The sequence below is a fragment of the Passer domesticus genome, chromosome 6 (genome assembly GCF_036417665.1).
Source record: "Passer domesticus isolate bPasDom1 chromosome 6, bPasDom1.hap1, whole genome shotgun sequence".
NCBI classification, from domain to species: Eukaryota; Metazoa; Chordata; class Aves; order Passeriformes; family Passeridae; genus Passer; species Passer domesticus.
In genome coordinates this window covers 19,430,418-19,455,010 of record NC_087479.1, presented here as the reverse complement: position 1 = coordinate 19,455,010, position 24,593 = coordinate 19,430,418, and positions in this window count along the sequence as shown.

Below are 24,593 nucleotides of genomic sequence, written 5' to 3'. Positions count from 1 at the left end.
ATGTTCTTGCTTTATTTCTGTAATGGGTAGGCTATAAAAAAATTAAATCCTAAGTTATTGTATAAATTTGTATAAATTTATTTTTTAGTGCTGGTGTATTTGACAGAGAATGAAATATGTGGAGCTGCACTTGTTCTCCCACAAGCTGTCTGTAACAGTTTCTAACTCACTGGTGATGAGGAGCCAATATTAAGACTCAGGCTCTGCGTCAGTCAGACTGTTGTTGTGTTGCTGGCTCTATGTTGAACACAAAAATCTCCTAAAAAAAAGGGAAAGAAGATTGGTTAAACCTGTTATCAGCAGTGAATGAGGAGTCTTCAAGATATACTGGGAGTTTACATGAATTTTTATGATGCTATTGTTACTATTAACATCAGCTTTAATATTGGTATTAATATTGGTATAGATGTAACTATAAGGTCATGGAAGCAATTGAAAATCTTGCTGTTCATACTAGTTTTTGACTGAAGTTATTAAGACTTGTGTTGTTGGGTCTGAAGAGATGATGATTCCACTTCTGGCATTCCCCTTGCATGTTTGATTTCCAGTTTGATTGCATCTGACATCTGTGGTGTGTGGCTTTACTGCATAAGGACCAATGGTTCTGGGAACAAGTTCAGTGCTTTTAACACAGGAGTGTGACTTCAAGGGAGGAATAAACAGCAGGAACAGATGAAGTGCTAAGTAGCCAACTTCTAAGACCGCTTTCTTGGAATAGTTTTAGCCATTAAAAAATGAGTGCAGTGAACAAAACCACTAAAATAATAGAAGAGGTACTTCTCATTAGAATGAGCTTCAAAGATTTCTGTAAAATAAGATTGACTTTCTTCTTTCAAAAATATATCAAATACATGGCATCAAGGATAAGATCCTCTCCACAGCAATTGTATACATGGCTTTGATAGATTCTGGGGAGTGATGCTTTGAAGAATCTGGAGTTCAAAAGTTAAAAAAATTCTCTCATACTGTGATGTATAGCATTTTTATGACATTTAATAAGCTTTGCTTTCAGACATATTGCTTTTCTTGTCAATTATTTTTTTAATAGAAAATAGCATTTAATAATGGAAATAAGAAAGGAAAAAAAAAGTTAAACTAGGAGAAGAATGCTTACCTGTGGAATACTTGGCTGAAAAATAACTTGGCTCTTCAGCTTGGAATCTGTCAACTTACTGATCAAAGATTTTACATTTTATGTGGGGCAAATTGTTTCAGCTTTTCAAGCCTTAAGATTTCACCAGCAGTGAAGGGTTTGGAGTATATGTCTTATGAGGAGCAGCTGCGGGAGCTGCTGATTTAGCCTCAAGAAAAGGAAGTGAGGGGACCTTATCACTCTCTACAACTACCTGAAAGGAGGTTGTAGCCAGGTGGGGGTTGGCCTTTTCTCCCAGGCAACCAGTGACAGGACAAGAGGAAACAGCACCAAGCTGCACCAGGGAAGGTCTAGGTTGGCCATTAGGAAGAAGATCTTCACAGAAGAAGAAACTCATCACAAAAAGGGCAAGTCCATCATAAGATGGACTCAAGGATCTCAGAGATCTTTTCCAAGATAATTGATTCTGTGATTCCTTTGTAAAGCTAGCAATATTTAATTTGAAGTGTACTTCTTGCAGTATTTCCGAACCCCTCATTTTTAAGAGCTGCAATGCAGTAGTCTACTGAGTTTGCTATATAATTTTAGTAGGATGCAGTGCATATGGTGTCAATTTATCAATACTACCAGTATGTGGACATACTTGGTAAAACAAATTTGTCTTTCTTTTTCCCTGTTCCATGGATAGGAATTATTTCTGAAAGGGTAAAATAAAAATGTGATTTTCACAATATTGATTTTTTTAGTCTTCACAAAAGTAATATGATAATGAACATCACATTTTCAGAATTAGTAATATAAAGGTCTGTGCCGGAGGAAAACTCAACAGGGACACATTGAAACATCTTGTTTTTAGCAGCAATATGGAAAGGACAATATGAAAGAGAAACAACAGGGCTGGACTTAACCACTCTTTATCATTTAGAGAACTCCATCTCATCCTACTTTTTAATGCTGAGAGCAATTTGTGTAACCAAGAATGATGTGCCGGGGCAAAGAACAGCAATCTTACAGTATCAGTCCTGTCATTATGAGGACATCATTCTGCTCTCCACCTTTCTCAAAGCAAAACAGTTAAATGAAAAAACAGAAGGTATTTTAATAATATACTATAGACAGACTGAGCAATACTACAGATTTTCCAAATGCCAGAAGTACATTCTATAGGGAAACATGTCAGTATCAAAATAAGATTAATTTTCTTTGAGCACGGTCTTTTCCCTTGAGAAAATAAAACAATGTGATTGATATTGATTCAAAAGCATGTTCCTTTTGAATAACATTTGAAAGTTAGAGCTTCAATGGCATGTGTAATTAATCAGAAGAATAAAGTAAAATTTTGAATGGAAGATCTTCATGCAGCTGGGAAGAAACAGAAAAGGCATTTCTTCATATAGGACAATGTATTTTATAAAAGCCTTTGTTTAACAAACAGATCCGAGCAAATGATTCACAGCATTTAATTTATTTGACAAGTTCATTTTCTTTTCTCTTTCATCATGAACTGAAACAGAGGCATATTTTTTTTTGTTTTGGAAAAAGTATTTTTAAATTTTTTATTATTATTTAATTTTTTTAACTCTACCAATAATTAGAAGTTTTCACGAAGTGCAAAAACTGTATTTTTTATACTCTGATATTTCCATATTAACTTATGATTGTATCTTATAAATTACATCATATTCTTTCTGTTCTGTGACTTTTTAAAGAGATCTCAGAGATGTCTGTAGTCCTTTGTTTTGAGCAACATCCCATGTTGACTTAATATAGTTAATTTCAATGCAAGTGCTCCCATATGCAAGGGTTTAACATTTATTGTGTGAGATTACAGTGCAAAACTTCAAGGCGACTGGGCCTTATCCAATGGAAATCAGTGAGAGTTTTTACCATTGATTTCAGTGGCAGTGGATCGCTGTTCCTATAAGCATCTTGATGAGTGAAACCCTAAGTGCATAAATGTACGTGGGTTGTGATGACAGACGGGCTGTGAAGAGAGTTGAACAAATGTTTAACAGGATTTTTATTAGGAGTCAGATTGATTAACTGCCTAGAGTGACCTGAAGTTTCATTTGGTTAAGATTTTTTCTTAAGTCCTTTGTAAACTTGATGCTTACTATTCTACGCCATCACTCAGATTCATTGTTCTTCAGAAGAGATGAAACTGTGAAATAGGAAAATCTCCTTCAGCATGTGAGCAGAAGAGTCCTGATTTCAGGAAATTTGTCAGTCTCTCTTATCACACAACACAGTTAAGTGTCTGGGTATGAGGGCTCTTTGAAAGGAAGAAGCATTTTTTTTTTTCCCACACAGAATGATATCTGCCCGTATTTTATAATACCATTGGAAAAAGGCAATCTAGCCATTAGTTTTTTTGGAAGGCCTTGCTCTTCCCAATTCACTAGAAGATGCTTCTACTGTTCATGCAACATTTCTCGTTTTTTGGGCTTGGATAATAATAAGGGGATAATGTCTTACCCAAAGTACTGTGAACTGGCTGGGTAGATAGCAAAGAATTCTCTTCCAGGAAGACTGGACAAATTCTAGCAGACCACTTTGTTATGTGTGATTTTAATATACATTTGAATCTTCAGAAAAGCATGAAATTCTGGGTTAAATTTTTGCATGGATTTCAAAAAGCAAAACAAGCTGTTTTTCTTTTTAAAAATCCAAGAAAAGAAAATCTAATTTCAAAAATTTTCTTGTACCAAGAAAAACAAGGTACAAGATTAAATAGTACTAAATATTACTTATTACCGTGCAGTATCTTCTTAAGGATGATTTTATCCTGTTCATTTCATTGGCAGAGATTTAAGTATAACTTTCTGATGGTTTTGTGTGAGGCTTACAGTGACACATACCTGAAACACCTACTGGCAGAATTGGAGTGCACTGGTGTCACACAGCGAAGTACCTTCCACTGCACCCCTCTAACAAATCACTGATTTTCTCTAAATGCCATAAAAATTTGAGTTGCTTACAAAGTTTGAAAGAATCAAGAATGTGACTTAATCATGCAAATTAATGGGATTATGTAAATCCCATAGTTCTATTTATGCCACTTGACTGTGAGCAGAAAGTTTAACACAATTAGATTTATAAAATAATGTTTCTTGGTGGCTTTTTCAGAGACTGTCACTGAAAAAGATTGTGTGTGAGTGACACATCATGTGCCAGGAGACTTATTTTACTGGTATTTACACTACTTCTTTAGATAAATCAAAAGAGGCTGCTCTGAAACCTGCTGTGGACACACATTAATTTATTCTTCATTTTCAAGAAAGGCACCTATATGCTGCATGATATAGGTCAGCTGGACTTTCTCCAAGTTCACGTCATTCTTGTCTTAGAGATTAAGTTCTAAAGAGTCTTACTGGAAAACATGAAGTGCTTCAGTAGAGACCAATCTCAGAATCTGGGAGAAGAATATTTACTTTTTTTCTCCCTTCCACTTCATCCTTATGCCTCAGATTAGTATCATGACCTGTATTTTAAAGCACATTTTTTTTCAGGTGGAGTCAAAATATGAGTTATGGACTGCATTGATTTACCTGAATAAACAATCAGGAAACAGCATTTTATCTAAATACTCTTATGATACCAAAAGGGTTGTCATTAAACCACAGAATAGAATAACAAGAACCTGAAGACATATTTTTCCCAACTCTTTGAAAGAGAAAAAGCATTCTAAAATTCTTTAATCATCCTTGGAAACTTGAGTCTAATCAAAACTACTGATATGTAATGAGATCAGCTCAGTTGGTTAGAGCATGGTCCAAGTGAGAGCAAGGTTGTGGGTTAGATCCACGCATGAGCCATTCACTTAGGAGCTGGACTCAATGATCCTTGTGGGTCCCTTTCAATGGAGAATATTCTGTGGTCTGTCACCTTTTTCTCTAAGTAGCTGTTTGCAGAACTTCTCTCTCCTCAAAGTTACAAGTGCATTCCTAATAGCTTTTCAGACATTTTGCAGCTAATTGGATTAGCCTTTTCATGGTCAACAAAGATTTCAGATTGAGAAATCAGTCCCTACTATGTCAAATATTATGGATACTCTCATCATGATACCTTAGTGTTAACAGATCCAGCTACAACATTACGAGAGGTTGTCCTGTCTTTTCAATAGCAGAGACACTTTGGTGACAGCATAACCTGAAACCCTCATCTTTTTTCTATGTAGATCCAAACCTCATTATTACCTTCACTACTAGGAAGTTCATTGTGTATAACTGGCTGCATGTGTAGTCAACTGTGAATGATTTCCATTAGATTTGCAGTTCAAACTGCTGCTGCAATTCTCATTCCCACTTGAGTAACAAAAACTGAATCTGTGTTTAAAATACAAATACACTTAATCTAATTGCAAAGTACAAACTATTTTTTATTATTGTGTAATCTCTCTTGATCTGTTGTGAATCTCGCATTGACAAATGGCATCTTCAGTTTGCCAGACCAGTGTTATAAACTTTTCCTGGTCTATTTTCAGACAGGTAGCTTTTCATAGTAAGACAGAAATTTCCAGTACTGGCATCTTTTTGTTGTTGTTGTTTTTCTGCAACTAAAAGAAGACTAAGGATTTACAGAAAAGGAACAAAAATACTGCAAATATTTTTATTTAACTAAAATAATATAAAGATTGCTACTTCACTTCCTACTTCGCAGAAGTATTTCCAGCTACTATTATAAATTATTTCTATGTCTTAAGCAAAAAGAGATATGTTTTATTGATTGTGCTATGGTATGCACACTCATAACATTCTTTAAAATAAAGATTATTTAAATTGACCTGTGTAAGAGCTGTACTATAGTTAAGCTCTAATGAAGTTTAACAAGGTAACATTTGAGCAGTTTGAGTTGAATTGTCCTGAACATGTTTAAATCAAATTATTTCAGGTTTATGTAGTTTTAATAAGAAATTTGCCAGCTAGCTACAACAGGAAATTGTAACTCAACAGTATTTTTAGATTTTGTTCTCAGTGGCAAGTACTCTGTTTCCAGCCTAATTTCACTTTTACATCTCAGCTGTTGTTTCTGTGTGAAATCACTATATTAAAAACTTGCTACAGTCTTAAGTGTATCATGAGAATTAATGCTTGGAAAAGAGATATTCTCTGTTGACTGATCAATGTATGTTTATTCACTCAGTAGCAAAAACACAGCTAATGAAAGAGAAATTCTGCTGAGTTCCTAAGGGGTTGCTGTCCTGGAGCCAGAGAGAGAGTAGGAGCCCTGCCATTGGCATCCACATGTTCAGCAGACTCTGGCAGCAGGAAGACCCCTGTGACAGCTCAAAGGAAAATTCTGCGTCTCTGCTGAATACCATGCTGAAAAGCAGTATAATCTTAAAGACTTGTTTATGGTGGTTTTTTTTTTGCTCCAGATATAGAAAGTCTATAAGAACAATCTATTTTGGTCAGGCTGTCAAAATTTTATGCCATAGTATTTGACCCTGACATCTATACGAAGAAAACCTGAGGAGATGTATCTCTTCTTAAAATGCTGTTGGCAAATTTCTCATTTCAAATAACTGACAGGGTACTTCACAATCATTTGTTTTTATCTGCTTATAAATTTTATCTCTCTATGTATGTTATCTCTTTTAGTTTTAGGTGCCAAAAGAACCAGCTTGACTGATTAGATGGAAAGCTTAAAATATACAGCTTGAATACCTTTCATCAAAATTATTTGATATCTTTTCACTTTCTTCACAAGGAAAGCTTTTACCAAAAGCAGGTCAACCATCTTTATGTTCCAGTTTGAATGGCTGGTCACATTATTTCTTTGTAATGCTTTATTTAACACTCTCCTTCCTTCTTCCTTTCCAAAATTATTATGCCATACTGTTGAAGCACCTGCCATGTAGATTTCATTTCAGTGTTGGGTGAAGATAGTTCTAGTTCTGTGAAATGATTCATACATGCACACAGTTTTTCAAGCACAAAAGATTTCTTAGAAATTAAAAGTTTTATATAACTGTAACCTCTCATTGCAATGAAATATTACTCAATCAGGAAGAAAACAAATCTATCTTTCTCTTTATTTCTGAAATTATTTCTCAGAGTTCACATTTCTGGCACAACTGTACTTAAACGTAAGCAAACCATAGGCTGAACCCTAATTATTATTCAAAATCAAGTAATGAGATCCTTTACAGCATATACAGCAAATAAGTGCATATGAAAAGAAATGCCTGGGAAGTTTTCAGTGCTAATGATTTTGTTAGTATTTGCATGAATACCTTAATATAAAACAAACAACAAAAATTTACAACATCTGTTCCAAGAAAAGTATGGTTTGGGATTTTTTGGTATGGTTTTTTTTTGTGTGTGTGTTTTTTGTTTTTTTTTTTTTGTTTCATTTAGTTTAGTTTTGTTTTGTTTCTTATTCATCCTTCAGTATTATTGTGTCTGGAGAAAATGTATGTTTTATTTAAAGGCAACTTCAGTGTCCATTGCTTATATTTGAAGAAAAAATATAACTACTGATTCTACTGACTTTGAACAAAACTTATTTATACCTACCTCCTAACTAATCATTTAAGCAGGGCCCAGGTTTGGAGCACAATTCCTCTTTAAATCTAATCCTAAATGTCCAAGCTGCTACCTTGAAATCAGGCTAAGCTGAGACATGTATTTCTTCCCAGTGAGCTTCTTATCTTCAAGTCTGTAATTTCATATATGTCTCTATGTTCTGCTTGAAGTAACATTCACATCATAAAGGAATTTATTTTAACCTCTATACTCACAGTGGGGGACCGATTTGCTGTGTTGTAGGGCACAACAGTTTACAACAGCAAATCCAAAACAAGGGATTGTCTGGGCATTTGTTCCTAAGAGATCTTTAGTTTCATTGATTATCTTGTATTAGAGTTTTGAGGCAGACTGTGAAATGACAGAGCTGGCAGAATAGAGCCAGAGGCACCAGGAATACCTTAAATAACTGGGGCCACTTCAAAGCTAACATCATCCTACAAATAAACTTAATGAGATGATGTGCCTAAGGAATCAGGGATTTTTTTAAGTACTTGATTGACACTTCATTGAAAGTAATTTATTTTCTAGATCTCAGCCAACTGCAAGTTTTTACTTTTTAGTTTCTCTTTCTCTAATTCTTCTCAGATTCAAGATTACTGAAAACCACTATTAGAACACATATATCCAAATAGAGTTGGCTGATTAAAAAGTACTTTAATAAATCATGGCTTATACAGTAAAACTATTTGGCTTACAACTATTTTAAACATATTCAAATAAAACAAAAAATTACTTTCAAGTAGCAACATACACTGAAATTTTGAGAAATCCCAGTTTGCACAAGGAAGAACTTTGAGAAGCCTGAGAAACAAAAAAAGTGTTAATTACAGTTACAGGATAATACAATTGTAAATATTTGTCTTAGTATAGGATACCTTTTATTGTAAGACATGAGTGTGTTTTCATCATAGAGTTATTCAGTACCGACACTTCCATTTTACACAGAATTTGCTCTATATGCATAGTAATTGAGGAGAATATGAGAAATAATTTTACTAGCCCTTGAAAGGACTTAGGAAGGAGAAGAATATTTTCTTCTTCCAGGAGGTGTCAGAAAGCACCCAGAGAATACACACAGCACAGTTTTTCTGTTTATTCCTGAATAATACTGAATTTACTGTGCACAGACATACAGTAGTAGAGAGTATGTAGATTCTAGCTTTTGTCAGACATCCATGAGAGCAGGATTTCTGAATGTCCAGTATCTGGATAGGAGGTTCCTATCTGCAAATGTTCATAGAGGAACAATTATTCATCTGAAAAAACAGGATAGGTCTGGGAAAAATGAATGTTTGTTTTATGTCTGTGAGAGCCAAGTCACATACAAAGCATGACTGAAATCAGAATGGTCAGCACAAACATAAACCATGACTACTATGTTTCCAAATAAAAACCTGTCAGTGCAAAGTTAAAACTGATCGTGTGTGGAAAGGTGACTAATAAAAAATAAAGGAGAATGAAAATAATTCCTTAAAAATCTCATTGGGAAAGGAAAAGAATGTGTAGCTCAGTGAGATGCTGTGACTAAGGACACTGCCTGAAACACTGGAACAGCAGATTCCTGAGGATTATAACCTACTAATGAATGAAACTGGAATATGATAACATGTTTTTACATCCTAAACCAATATTACCATTATGCAGCTGAGAACTCTGGCATCCACACACAGCACTGGAATCAGACTTGCTAACTAGAAACAGGCTTATTTGTAGGACGTGATTAAAGTCTGCAAGGTGGATTGTAAATGAACAGATCTAGCTCCACAGAAATGTCTTTAAACAGCAAATATGGCTGAAAAGTGCAGAGAAATGCTCAAAGCAGTGATCAGAGAAAGTGCACATAATTAAAATAAGAAAGTCCAGACAAAAGACACAACAGATGAAAAAGAAATAGAATGCTTGCCAGTTTCATTTTTATAATATACAATGTCAACTATGGGAAAGGTAAAATTAAGTGCACTTAGTTCACAGGAAATTTTATAAATTATATGGAGAATATAATCAAATCCTACTTTCAAGACGGAAAATGGAAACAAACTTCAATATACAGGGTGTTAGGACCCAGAGACATCTAACTAAGAAAATGGGCATTTGAAATAATGCTGAAAACTCTTATGGGGAGGAACATAATTTTAGTAAAGCTGAATCGCTTCAAAGTGTTGTGCTGTAGAAGTGAGCTGCCAATCATGCAATACCATAATGCAGCTATTACCTCAACAGTTAATTTAATTCCAGCTGTATGGTGAACCCCTTTGCAATGCAATCCAGACACAGTTACAAAGAGCAAATCTTGCCTAGAGTAATCTGATCAGGTGCTGTGGGTGTGTGACAAAATTGTTCTGAGAGTCCTGAGTGAAAACCTATTGTTGATAAGAAAACTTTAAAAAGCAAAATAGTATGATTAAGAGATCTTATTAGGCAAAGCAGAATTAAACCACAGAAACAGATGTTTCAGTATAGTGCTAAACCAGAATTTTCATAGTTAGTTCAGTTGAAGGTTTTAATTCAATATGTAGGATATATTTCAAAAAGCTGAAAACACAGAGGCTGGACCAGAACCAAAAAATTCCATAAATTTATTGGAAAGAGGACAAGTAGTTTCAACATCTCTTTGATTATTAGTATCTTAGTACTACATCCTACCTTTCTCTGATGGCATGTGCTTATAGTGAGGAATTTCACCTTCTTTCCTTGTGAGACACAAGAGCTCATTGTTCTGAGCTGTAAGCTCATGGGAGGATCAAAGGCAGCCCCTCGGCAAGACCCAGCTGGGAAGGGAAGAATTCAGGCTTGTTTCTTCTTTTGTTCTTTTGGGAGTTTCTTCTGCTCCCAATAAAATTCCTCTGTGTTTGTTTCTAGCTGACTATAGATAACATATCTATATGCTATTAAGCCACACAAAACTGAGTTACGATAAAGACTAAAATGAGAGTTGTACTTCTTCCTCCAGTTGCCCAAAGTTGCACCTGTTATAACAGATTCCATATATTTATTTTAAACACACAGTCAAAATATTTAAATCTGTTATGCTGGAGAGCAGTAAAGAGAAGTATTGCAAAAATCTTTGACATATCTCAGCAGCTGTTATTAATTAATATCTTTTAATATCTCTTTTCTAGTAGGTATCTATTTTCACATATTTAGACATTTAGACACATATTTAGACACATATTTACATATCTTTGAAAAACTTGTAGCTTTCAGAAATATACAATAAGGCTGAATTTATTTATTTGAGGAGGAAAGTTAAAGGACTTGAAGTTCTTACACAGATTTTACTTAAACTGCTCGTATCAGCTTTCTGATTTTACTTCTTTCTGTACATTCCTATCAGCATACGTGTTACTCTGGGTGTGAGAGTACACTTGTTTCATATATCTGGATTTTTTTTTCTAATTTTACATTTGAATTCAGAACTGTGAAATTTTATTGGATTCCTCCTTTATTTTCATACTTCCATCTTGTTAAGCAGACTATTGGGTACTATTTTCATCTTTGTTTTTCTGACCTCTTATTTTGGTCTCTATTGTCAGGAAAATCTATATAATGTTAGTTTATTGTTGTTAATAAGCCATTTGGTGCCTATAATGTAGCTGTAGCCAAATCAACAATAAAGAAGCAGGACTAAAATGTTATTTCATTCCAGAGTGGTTATGTATAGGATGCTACAAGGTCAGCACTGGGTCTCAATGAATTCACTATTTTCAATGAAGAATTAAATGATGAATAGTCTTACTGTCTTTGCAGATAATAAACTGTGAGGGAATGTACGAACAATGGAGAGTGGAATTGGAATCCAATCTATATATACAGAAACAGCTTGAAAATGGTTGGAAAAAACTTCAAGTTCCGAGAGAATAGTTTGTAAGGACGAGGTAACTAGAAAGCAAATTAAGTTCTTAAGTTAGTTACATTATGAACTAGATTATGAGTTTATGAGTTAAAGAAGAATCAAAAACTCTATGCTCTTGTGAAGCAGGTAAACTTCACTGAAGATTTGGGGAGGGGATAAAAAAAGAAAAAAAACAAATCTCTGCAGAACAAGAAAAGTAGAAATAAAAACCAAAATATTCAATATTGTTATCATGTCCACTTTTGGGCCCTGCATTACAAGAAGATATGCATTGACCTGAGCTAATACAGAGAAAAATAACAAAAATTGAGAAACTTTGCAAACATGACACTTGTAGAAAGATTGAAAATATATGTTCACTTGTTTCAAAAACAATTAATAATGAAAAAAATCTTCAAGGACAAAAAAGTCTAAAGAAAAATGAATGGTACGTTCTCTACCTGTGGCACAAAGAAGTAAAATAAATTAGTAATTTTCCTGATTACATATTTTTTAATAAGATAATATCAAAGGTGTTTAAGAAAAAGTAGTTTACTGTCTGTAAAGATTATTTTTTATAGAGTTTAATCGCATCCTGAGCAATAAGGAGGAAAAGAACATTTTTTTTCACAGCACTTGCACAGAACTCCTCCATATTACAGCAAAGGGTGGGGCTGAGACAAGGTGGGTTTTTTCAGTTGTCTCATGTGTAGACAAGAGATGTTGAGTGGAGAAATATCAGAGAATTTACTCTACAGATTAAAAGTCTGAAACAAGAGGAGGTCATGCTGTGAACAGAGCTTTGAAAGTGAAGACAAGACACTTGGACTTCATATAAAAATGAAGAGTAAACTTAGAAAAGTATACAAATCTATGTCATGGTGTAAGTCCTTAGTAGGCTTTCTAATTTTTTTTTTTGCTAGTATATCCTTTAGTTAATGTAAAATCACCACTTAGAATCTTGTCAAGTTGATAAAGGGTTTTACTATGTCTTCTCAGCAGCTGTTTCTGTTTCTGGGTACATTACTTACATATTCCCTCTTGTCTTGTCATGCAGTTTTTACCTCTTTTTGTCCTTTGTTTTAGACAGATTTATTCCTCCTTTTCCCGGAAGTGTTGTTGGGGAGCTGATGTTTACCTTGACTTAGCACTGTTCTACACATTTTAATTTATCCAAATTTCATGTTTATATGGCTACAAAGTGGCAAGTTATTCTTGCTGGCAGATGTTAGCATTTATTATTGATAGCAGCTTTCAGATTGTGTAGCACCTAGAAAGTGTTCCACTCTCTTTTTTTCAAATGCTGATTGGCTATTCAGTTTTGTTTTTTATCTTCTGAGGAAGAAGATGAGTACCAGTTTTCATCCATTTTGTTTTCTATTGTGCTTTACCTTTTTTTTTTAATTTAATACCACCTTTTACTTAGATGCCAAGTTCTGTATCATAGACCATAATATCAATCATCACATGGAAAACTTCAAGATATTTTATCTTTATAGGGAAATAAGTTCTATTAATTATGAAAACATAGTAGTACAATTTTTCAGTATTTCTGTTGGCAGCTAAAGACTTGGTGGAGAGTTGACAGGCAAGTTTTGTGGTGTTATGCAGACATGCTTCAAGACATTGCCAAAATCTTGAGATAACTACAGGCTTGTTCACTTATCATTTCAGGAATAGCTTATGTGCAGACATACCTTTTCTAATTGAAATATCTGAAAAATAATTGTGGCTTTTAATATATTGACTGTTTTTCTGCTTTTTAGAACTCAGTGCTGTTCTTCACAAGGGGCAGTTGCCTGACCTGAGGGAATCAGAACAATATTATTTTCAGTAATAGTGAACTTCTTCCAAAGAATTCCTGGCCAGAAACAAGAGTTTTAAGAGATCTTGCACACACAGTTATTGACAGACACAGTTTGAAATCATAGATGTAATTTAGTGAATTAGAGACTTAAGTACACAGTTTTTCTTCCAGAAATTAAGATATCAGAACCTTGTTTTCATGTAGGTTTGCAATAGGATGTTGTTATTTTCCATAAACTATTTATTAGGCTGTCTACTTTCCTGTGTTTCTTTAATTTTACTGTAAGAAATTAAGAAAGGATTTTGGTTTCTGTTTTCCCCTGGTTCTTCTCCTTTGATCCAACTTGATTAGCAAAAGAAGCAGTTACACTTCTTCCATGGAAAGTGATTCAAAAAACCTCAACAAAACCAATGAATATTAAATGAAACAAAAAAGAGGAATCTTTAAAATTATTGTTCTAATAACTACTAAAATAAATGTAAAATACATGAGGAAAGAATTGGTTACAAAGTTATTTCAAAATCCATGAATTGTTACATGAGCTTTTTTTAAGTTATGAATGAACCAAAATATAAAATGTCCTTGTAACTCTCTCCACTCCCCTCAGGATCTTTTATGCCATTGTCTTTAGTGCAATCCTTGGTTGTGCCTACAAGTCATCAAAAATCCTGAGAGCAGCTACGTGCTACTGTATCTGCAACAGAAGAATTGCAGACTCAGGACTGAGTCTTGTCCACACTGCCTCAAGAGGTGCAAGCTTAGATCCAAGGTCAGTATTATCACTGACAAAGCAGAGATTAACAAAGAGCGGCAAAAATTACAGGGAAGGCAACTTTCTACCTCAGAGATAAAACAGGCTGGAATCCCCTCCAGATACTGATGGAATTTCTGTCTGACTCCAAAGCAGTGGCAGATTTCTTCTTCCAGAAACAAATTACTTCAGCTAGTTTAAGGGACTGAGACTTCATTAGATCCTTGGACCCAGTTATCTCCTCCTCACCTCTACTTACCTCTTCCTTCTATCCATTGCTTTTATTGTGGCTTGAGAGAGACACCCTCCAGTTAGTCTGCTGCTGCAGTAAAGTGCACACATCCCAGCAGTCTCTTTAGTGCTTCTTCAATATAGCCCTGCTGTGACAGGAGGGTTTTACTTGGGATAAGCAAAGCAGCAGTGTATGACAGAAGGCCAAAGGTGCAGTCAGTCTTCAATCAAGAATATTGATTATGACACTGATTTATTTTTTCTGTCCAGAATTCCTTGGAAAAATAGCTAAAGTTCTTCTCATTATCAAAGCCTCAGTAACAGGACATTTCACCTTCTGTTCAAATTCTAAACTCATTGCAAAAACCATAAATATAAACTGAAAAAAGGTCTGCTTACAGAAGACAGATGCATTAGCAGTGTTTCAAATGGAGGTGGGGAAGTAAATATTAGCCAAAAAAGCATAATCCAGACTCAGTTTAGAGGTTTTTACAAAGCAAATTAACTCAGTGAAGTTCTGTCAATTGTTAGTGCAAGCATCCAGAGGTAAAACAGAAAATAATTCTTCCCCCACATGCAGCTTTCCCTTTGAAAGGTTATCAACTGGAAAGACATGTTCACAGATACTTTTGACCCTCATGTGCTTTCACACATTTTTGAAAACACAGAGGAATCACAATAACAATGCAACTCATATTGAACAAGACAGTAATTAGATGCTTAAAAGGTGAAGAAGTAGAGGGAAGAAGGAACTTGAAAACATGCTAGTCTGAATTATTTTCCTTGTGTTATTTCTTTCTGAGGTACAACAATTAAATTATAAATTATTTATTTTCTTTACATACAAATTAAAGGAAATATCAGTAAGAATACAGAAGAGACAAGAGATCCAGCCTTTCTGTTTTCTCTCATCTTTTGAATAAACAGTTTTTAAAAAATTACTTTTCTTTCACTTTTTTCTTTTCTCTTCAATGGCAGTTTTTACATTTCCAGACTAAGCAAGGTGAAAATAAAGTTACATGCAAAATGTGAAATACATCTATGAGGTGGCATAAAATAAAAGTTTGTCCATTTAGTAACTCTTTAGATTTGTTATGAGTCACTCTCAGGATTTATTATGTTGTATTTTGATTTTCAGGGGTCCTCTGTTTTATTTTATCTTAGTAGCTAGTTTTGCCCATCCTTCATCATACTCATCCTGCCCCTAGTGAAATCTATTTATTTTTACCAAGTCTGACCACAAAATAAATTATTAAAACACACTCAGGTTTTAATGGTTGTCAACCCATTTAATATTTTTGATTTTCCCAGTTCAGATAACAAGTTTCAAGAACAGATCTCTGTACATTTTAGGGCATGGTGTATTGTGCTGGCTTTGGCTGGAGTTTAGTTTATTTTCTTTACAGCAGCTGGTATTGGGCTGTGTTTAGGATTTGTGCTGAACACGGGGCTAATAACAGAGAGATGTTTCTGTTATTGCTGAGCAAAGCTTGCACAGAGCCAAGGCGTTTTCTGCTCTTCCTATTGCCATGCTGGTGAGGAAGTTGGGATTGCAAGGGATATTGGGAGGAGACACAGTTGGGACAGGTTACCATGTGGTAATGATATTCCAGACCATGTGGCATCATACTCAAAGTGGAAGGAAGATGGAGGAAGAGGTGGGGGGGGGCGGGGGGGGGCACCTTTGGAGTGAAATAATTTCTCTTCCTAAGTCACCATTATGTGAGATGGGTCTCTGCTCTCCTAGAGGTCGCTGAATACCTGGGAAGCAGGGCTTTGCTTGCTTGTTTGTGCAGCTTTTGCTACCCTTTGCAGCTTTTGCTTTCCCTTTTAAATCATCTTTATCTCACCCCATGAGTTTTCCAGCTTTTTTCCTTCTGATTCTCTCCCCTGTTCCACTGGTGAGGGAGTGAGCAAGCGGCTGCGTGGGGCTTGTCTGCCAGCTGGGGCTAAGCCATGACATATGCAGTTATGTTTCTATGATTTCTTATTATTATGATGCTAGGCACCTTAAACTGGAAACACAGTCAAGACAGGTGTTAGTCATATCTACAGCTGTATAATTATGTGGGATTTTTTTTTTTCAGAGAGAGTTAATGACTAACATACTGAAAAATTGAGAGGGGAAAATATGCGATGACAAATCACTATTGAATTGAATGAAGTTAACACAAAAGAAATAAATTAATCCAAGTGACTAAGTGTTTCACTAATATTACATTGACTAAACCGAATGTAGAGATTAAGAAAGGAGATTTGTACCTCTGGTAAATATATTCCCATTTAACTAAGACCACAAACTATTTTCATTAACAAACATATCAGAAATTATGCACTTTTTTTTTCTCCACTCTGATCTGCTATACTGCATGTCTTAAAATCTTTTCAGGGTATCAATATCTAAGGCAACTGTACCTTTTCATGGAACACTGACAGTTTTGTCAACAAGCACCAGAGGCTCAGGAATAGTCATTGCCCTAACTGAGAAGCAGCAGAAAAAGCAAACAGATTCTTATAGAAATTAGTATAAGAATTTGTCCAACTATCATTCACATGTCCAAATGTACTGGCAAGTATTTCTCATCTTTACTGCACCTTACAATAAGGGTTCTGTGGTAACTTCTTCTTTCTATGTAAGACAATATTAACTGGTACAAACTGGCTTTTTTGATTGCATTTCAAACATTTTTTAAGGACATTTTCACTTACAGCCCATATGGGATTAGGTATTGTATGTCCTCTCCAGCTGTTAGAAAAGTGGCATAAAATCAGAAATCTGGCATAAACTCTGTTCAACTCACTCTTGGTCATTTGCTAGAAATGCCCTGATGATCTGGGCCAAATTTGCATCACATAGGCTATGTCTGTGGGGGCAGATTAAATGTTCCAGGTCTTGGTTTAGGTCACTCCTAAAAAGTAAATGTCACAGATACAACCTCCTGGACACACTTGCCTTACCTGTACTTTTTGTGAAAACAGTTCCTGGTGTTCAGGAATTTCACAGGATTGTCCAAGTTCGCATGAAATATAACCATGCAGAACAAGTGAAAAAAACAGCAGGACATGTGCCAATGTCTGACCCCCTGCCTTGGCTCTCTGGAGTAGTAGAGTAGAGAGACTTTGAGATTATCCCTTAGCACTGAAATCTTTACCTCATGAATACAGAAACAGTGTCATGTTCAGGATGAAAATTCTGGTCAGACACCAGGTCCAGGCAACATTTGGCACACATTTGGGACATGAAATTTCATGTTCCTGTTTCAGCAAATTTCTAGTACTGCTGGAGTGATATCACAATCAGTAATGGGTGACTGCAGACTAAAATTTTCCTCACAATAATTCAATATAGGCTGTTTCAGTTGACGTTGGTATGAAAATCTTTTCAGGTTAAATAAGTACACTCTAAGAACTGTATCTAAATTTCAGATACAAAATTAACATTTAATAGAACCTTCAAAACAAATGTTAAATTTTAATATGCATTACATTTTGAGTTATCAGGGATTTGTAATGAAATTTGAAGGTTGGAGAAACTACACTGATCTTGGATTTCAATACAAGATTTAAAATAAACTAGTTCTCAGAATTTATAATAAATTTGGAAATTACTATACAGATAATTTTCTTTTTTTTATGTTGCTAAAGTTTTTTTGTTGTTGTTGTGGTTTTTGCTGTTTGGGGGGTTTAATTATTCTTTTTTAATTTGATGAAATAAAGCTCTTTAGACTGAACATTATGAAAAAACCCGAGAGTAAAAGATAAGCTGCATGCACATTTTAGCAAACAATTAGACAAAGTTAAGGTCAGTGGGTTCATGTTAATTTCTATCAGATCTATTAATTTAAACAATTAGTACTATGGATGTTGTAAGTTTGCTAATATATTATTAAAATTTTAAAAATGTCAGATTTTTTTACAAATGCAATTTATTATTTTTCAGCTTAGAAGAAAAATAATATGGAACAACAGCAATAAAAAATAATCAAGTGTACTTTTAATAAAATTATATTTTTATCTTGGTTTATTTCACCAAATCAGAATTGGTTGCTGAGGCATTTAAAAACAAATAGAGAGAGAACAATCTCTGTGATGTAATTATTACTCTTAGAAAGAGATAGTTCTAAAGCTACAGTTGTTCAGACAAATTGTTCTCTTTAATCAACATTTAACATACATTGATAATATTTATGTGTGCTAAGAGTGATCAAACTAATAGAAAGAACAGTTGTTCTATAAAATTCAATTCTAATGCTTCAAGGTGATGCAAAACTGAGGCTAGATGTTCACACATTTCTGTTTAAAACTTTCCATTTTCATCTGTTTCAATCAGTTATTATTACGTATTTAATTACATAACCAGCCTTATTTAACAGTGTGGAGATAAATTCTTTGCAAGCACTTGGAAAGACAAGCTCTCTGCTCTATAATTTTTAAGAGAATGTTGTGCAAAGGGTGAAGGAGAATGATGTGTTTAGGTATCTTGTAGTTATACAATATATGAAAGAAATATACCAGTTTCAGAGAACTTACTGTTCTTATAAATAAAGAATAATTGTCTATCCATGCTTGCTTCTCAAAATATCTTTTCTTGCCTAAATTTTAAAGACCCACGATTTGTTTATTGGACTCTGTAGCATCTATAAGTGATACAATGTTCCTGTATTTCCTCCTTCCTCTATTTCTCTTAGCATGTATCATGCATTAGTTGTAAATTCCTCTGTCTAATAGGGAATTGGAAGAGAAGGCAGGCACAGATTACAGTCAATATTTCTTGGAACGCCTTTATGCATTAAGCTATTATCAATAATAGAATCAAGCTGTTGCTTTTAACAGACAATAGCACAGCACACTTATGTACTCTCATAGCTCGTTGTCATCTTCTCCTACTCCTTCCCAGCTGAAGAAACAGCAGGGAGGTCAGCCCCAACGGGTGATGCCTTTTGGGTGCTCCCCTAAAGCAGTGGGGCTGGCTGAGATGGGCCAGGACCTTCTAGGGAGGTGTTAAGAGAGGCCCTTTAGGGCCTGTGGGTACAGAATCTCTCCTGTAAACTTTGTGTGTGCACAGCAGCCCCTGGCCATGTGGCACAGAGCCACAGTGGGTGCCCATTGTGCTTGTGATTTTCCATGGAGGCATCATCTTCTTCTTGCCCTGACTTTACCAGTTCTACTGGGTTCAGCACAGTTTTATCACTCCTTGGGAAGTTCTTACACAGCACCTTCCCAATACACACTTTTACTCTTTTGGCCTGCTGTTCCTGGGCTCTGTTTCTCATTGCTTACTTATGGAGCCTATTCTCATCCACTGGCACTGATAGGGATTTTATGATGTATATATTTAGAGAAAAAACATTATTAGATTTCTATTAGAGAGATATTTTTAGATTACAGTTAGGTTTTTTTCTCTCTAATAACTTTTTACATTTTTGTGTTCCCATTTTTTCTTTCTTCCTGCAAGCTACATATTGCAAAATATGAAATATTTACTAAATAATACTTAGATATCTTTTCTATCAAATTCTTTGACTTTACAAAGTAGATTGTTTACAACTGTGCTGCCCTTCTGCTTAATGGGCACCCTGGGGGAATGTTGTTGGCTTTGAGACTCAGCTACATATTTTCAATAAACAACTCCTGAAGCCAGTGAATGCTGAGAACTGTGAACATTAATCAGTGATCTATGTGAATGGAATACTATCCTGTTGTCCCTTCAGGGGATGGAAAAAAAGGACACACATCATGATGCACTATTCACAGTCACACACAATCAAATAAGCCCAAAGAAATATTTTAACATTCTCTTTTATTGCAAGTTTTTTGGTTAGCCTGAAAGTGTGATAGCAAAGCTGGCTGCCTTATCAACAGATTTTGTCAACTAGTAAAAGAAAAAAAATCTTCCCCAGGATAAGAAGCAACTTCCAACTATTAAAACATTTTAGACTGCTGGTAGATTATATTTGGAGTTATTGCATTTGCCATGTCCTTTTGTCCTTGAGTCACATTGCTAAGATGATATCTCTCTGCCTTTGTGGGAAAGCTGCCTGCTCAAGTACTCTCTGGCAGGCTGATTTACATTTAGCTGCTGACATCTTCCTTAGAGGAAATCCCTGTTCTTGTTTTTAAACATGGGTTGAAGGTCCAGTTTGGCAATTGTAGGGCTTGTGGTACCGGAGAAGAGAAAGACAATGGAGTTAAAAGGAAAGAATCAACCTAAGAAAATCCACAATTGTTTTTAAAACCAAGTCAGCCATTCCATTATTCAAAATAAATAAAATACAATGATGCCAGGTATTCAGTGGAGTTCTATGACAGTTTTTTAACAGAAAGATGTGAATTCTAAATGACCATAGTCCAGCTGGATATGTCTAAAGCACAAACCTTGAAAAAGAAACAGTAATATTGTCTGATGTATCTTGGCACCTTCAGTCATTAGGAATTTACAGGCCCAGTGACAGCACTGATTTTCAGCTTGCAAGAACTGAGACTTTAGCTGAAACTCTGTTGTATATACATCAAATTTCTACTCTTCCTTTTCCCACTGTGAATGTTAGGTAACATTGTTTGTGGTCTTGCCTCCCATTCATTTTAAAAATCTCTAACAGCATAGTGAAAAGAACTCTTTTTGGTCCTAGGTATTCTAGAGGTCAAAATTTCTACTAAAGTTGGTGGCACAGGATTAAATGATACCCCCAACTACATAGAATTTCAAATCTAGGGAAATTCCCCATGTTACTGAAGGAAGGAAAAAAGATGTAGTTTCTTTCTCCAAATCAGTACAATTCTGGAGCAGGAGGCTGAATGAAATGCCTTCTCATGCTATGAAGAGAGAGAAAGTAAGAAATAAAATTAAAGACTGTGAACCCACTAGGCTTTTAAAGGACTGAACATCAATTCCAGAGAGTAAGTATAATGCAGAGCATTATATCAGAAGCTCATGAAAGCAAACATTTGTAGCACCTGCAGTTGTTTCTACATATTGTTCAGAGATCTATTGAGCTAGCATTTCCCTGATGTACAAGTGAGGTACACTGCTAAAACAAGTCTGCCATGCAGAGACTTTCACCTTTAGAAGGCAGTCTCAGTCTGTTCCAGGAAGATAACTATCCAACATTCAGAAATTGAGATTCTAAGATCAGGCTTCAAGTTCATTTAAAAGTAATAAAGCAGCAAAGGAGAGGAAGTAGAACAGTAGCTATTAATATCAAAAGGACCAGAATGATTATTTTGGCTGACCTCATGTATAAAATAAGGCATAAAGATATCTAATCCACCCACAGGGTTGTAGTTTCTTGGTAATTCCTTTGTGATTTCTTTCAGGATGATGGCCTTACTTACATCTGTAAGGCAAATCCAAGTCCTTCGTTTTAGAAGACAAATTTGAAAAAAAATAAAAATAAATTAAAGTTAATTCAGGAAAGAATTTAGATGTTTTTTGGAGCCTGATCCATTAGGAAATGCTGAAAGTCTTGAAAGAGAGGTGGTTATGAAGTCTTTAGTTTGTTTGGTTCCTGTTTGGACTGGAAGTTTCTGACAAGGGTAAAGATATACTATTAATACAAAGACACACAGAATGCAAATTTGACTGCTTATGAAATATTTTAGTAAATTCTCCAGAAAAGCTGCATATATATTTTACTCATAGTTTGCTACTTCTTTTAACTGCCAAAAAATCAGAAAAAGTTGATCCTTTTAAATTTTTTTTCTGAATGTCTTTTGCTGTATGTTATTTTCCTTTCATACTGCAGGGCTGCAAAGGATAAATTCTAATGTTTTGCAGCAGTAAGTGTGTATAAATGTTGGAATCCTTTAAATTTCTGTGCATGTTTATAAAATCTGATACTAGGTACTTTTATAACTTTGATAACCTGATGGTCATTATTTTCAGTATTTTCATCACCCCTTTTTCTCTCTTTCTCTTTCCTTTGGTGATTTCCACAGTGACTTTAAAGATTTAATATCCAGTACTGCAGTAGTGTGAGTTCTCCTTCTGAAAGGTTTTAAACCAATTATAAACAAAGGAGTCTCAGTCTATTAAAAATTTGTTCGCTTTTGAACTTTTGTTGTAGCTTTTGCTATTAATAGTATTGACTCCTTCCTGACAGTCTGCCAAATGGACAAGAATAATGCAAACCTCATAATGACTGAAGTCTCAAAGTTGATGAATAAAGGAAAGAAAAACTTTGGATGACTTTTTCTCTGAATTGTTTCATTCAGTGTGACAAGATTTTTGCAATGTCTGTCACTAAGACATTAAAAATTGCTACTTTTTTACAGAGCATTTTAATATTTTCTGTTTCTCACTGCTTCAGAGAAACATGCTCATTAGTTGTAATTGATAACTATACATTTTTTCTTAGAGCAGAGGAGGTCGCATATATTCATAAAATTAAATAAATTTTAAAAGTGATTTTCTCGTAGGGGATACCTGAGAAAATTACATGTTAGTAAAGATATAGGTATTGTATCTTTACAGTTAAAAACTTTAGCTGGCATCAGTTTTTAAAGAATCCATCTATAGATGCTCTCTTGAAAGAACATTTTCAACTGAAATAATGTGCATTAAGGGGTAAATAATTGTTCTTTTAAATCTGCTTTGATAAACTGCCATTAAGACGGATGATGAGACTGAATGATCTCCAAAGGTGCCTTCCAACCTCAAATATCCTGCTATTCTGTAAAAACAAGGTATCATATGCAAGAGTTTTTGATTTGCTCAAAAATAATTATCTGTAAAAGATCCCACTAACCTCTTCAGTCATTTATTTCAAATAGTGCATAATTTAATGCAATTTCTTTAAAGATCAGTGTTTGTGTTAATTCAACAGGTGGATCAAGTCTTAAGAGCTAAGTTGTTCTTTTGAAAAAATGTCTACAAACTTAATCCTTAAACTGTAATAAAATGCTGACATGATCATACTGAAGAAAAAAACCACAAATAAATATAATTTAAAACTCTCTAGTGATACTAGATTTTTGAGGTGAATATTTAGTTTTCTTTGAAAGCTTCCTGTCCAAGAAATTAAATTACCCTTCATTTTTTCTGTTTCTACCATGATATCTATTTGGATTATATCAATTCTTCCTGTCCTTAATATTGTTTGTTCTATTACATTAAAATAAATTACAAGAAAGAGTATAGTATAACATAGTAGATATAATACAAATTTTTCTCTGGAATCTTAAAGGTTAAAGTTGTAAGAAATAAGTAAAAAACAGCATAAATTCCTGGCCATGTCAAAGTCCACAGGACAGACTGGTGGCCCTGGCATGAAAAATTCTAATTTTGCGTCATTAATATTTTTTGTCATCTTGTCCAAAACAATGAGCTGGGTGAGGCTTTTCCTGACTTCAGTGGCACAGCAGCTGTTTGGGATTCATGAAACAATGCAAAACAGGAAATGTGTGTGGCAGACTTCTGACATTCACGATCGCTGGGCCAGAGTTCAGCCGCCTGTTCAGCTGCCTGAGTAGTATAACAGATTCCCTTTTGCCTTCCGGTTCAGGCTGTTTTCCTGAAGTGCTGGATCTTCCTCATTACTGTTCCTTTCTCTCTAAAATTTTATTTTTTTTATTTTTTATTTTACTTTAACAAATATCTTTATTTTCAGATGCAGTAAACTGAAGACTAGCTGTGATTAATCACTTTTATAGATCTCACAGACTTTCAGGTTATGGTCTGATTGCCCTCTGAAATGTAGCTGAAGTGAAATACTTTTAAAAATACTTTGAACTTGGTAACACTTTCTTGCCTCTGCTTCAAGATTCTTTCCATTTCACTTTTATTTTATTACTGTCATCTGGTTGGAATCAAGATCTTTTGCAGACATCATTTTCTGCCTTCCCCAAAACAACAGTTTTCTGTTGGTAATATTCTGAAACTATGCTTTTCTAAAACAGTGCTCAAATATGATTTCATCCTGGGATAGAAGGTGAGGATAAAGAATTACGAAAGAAATTATATTTCCTTAAAAGAAACTTTATTGCCTTAGATAATTTTTACCCTGCTTTAAGCCAGCAGGTCTTCGGTAGAAATATACTCCAAAGACCTTTTTCCTGGTTTAAAGTTTACAGGTGGGCATTGTTATTACCAAACCATTATCAGCAGAATTATGAATATTCATTATTACTGAGCTTATTATTACTCAGCTCATTATTACTGAGCTTATACTCAGCTCAGTTTTTCTGGCATTTTTCTTTTATTGATCACAGTTATCATTGTGTATGATTGCAACAGTTTTTGTTCATTGGAGCCACACACAGATATTAAACTAGTAGTACAGAGGCAGTGGAATGAAAGAAATGTTATGTCTTAGAACTGGCTGCACTAAACATCCTCCTAGATATTCTCATCC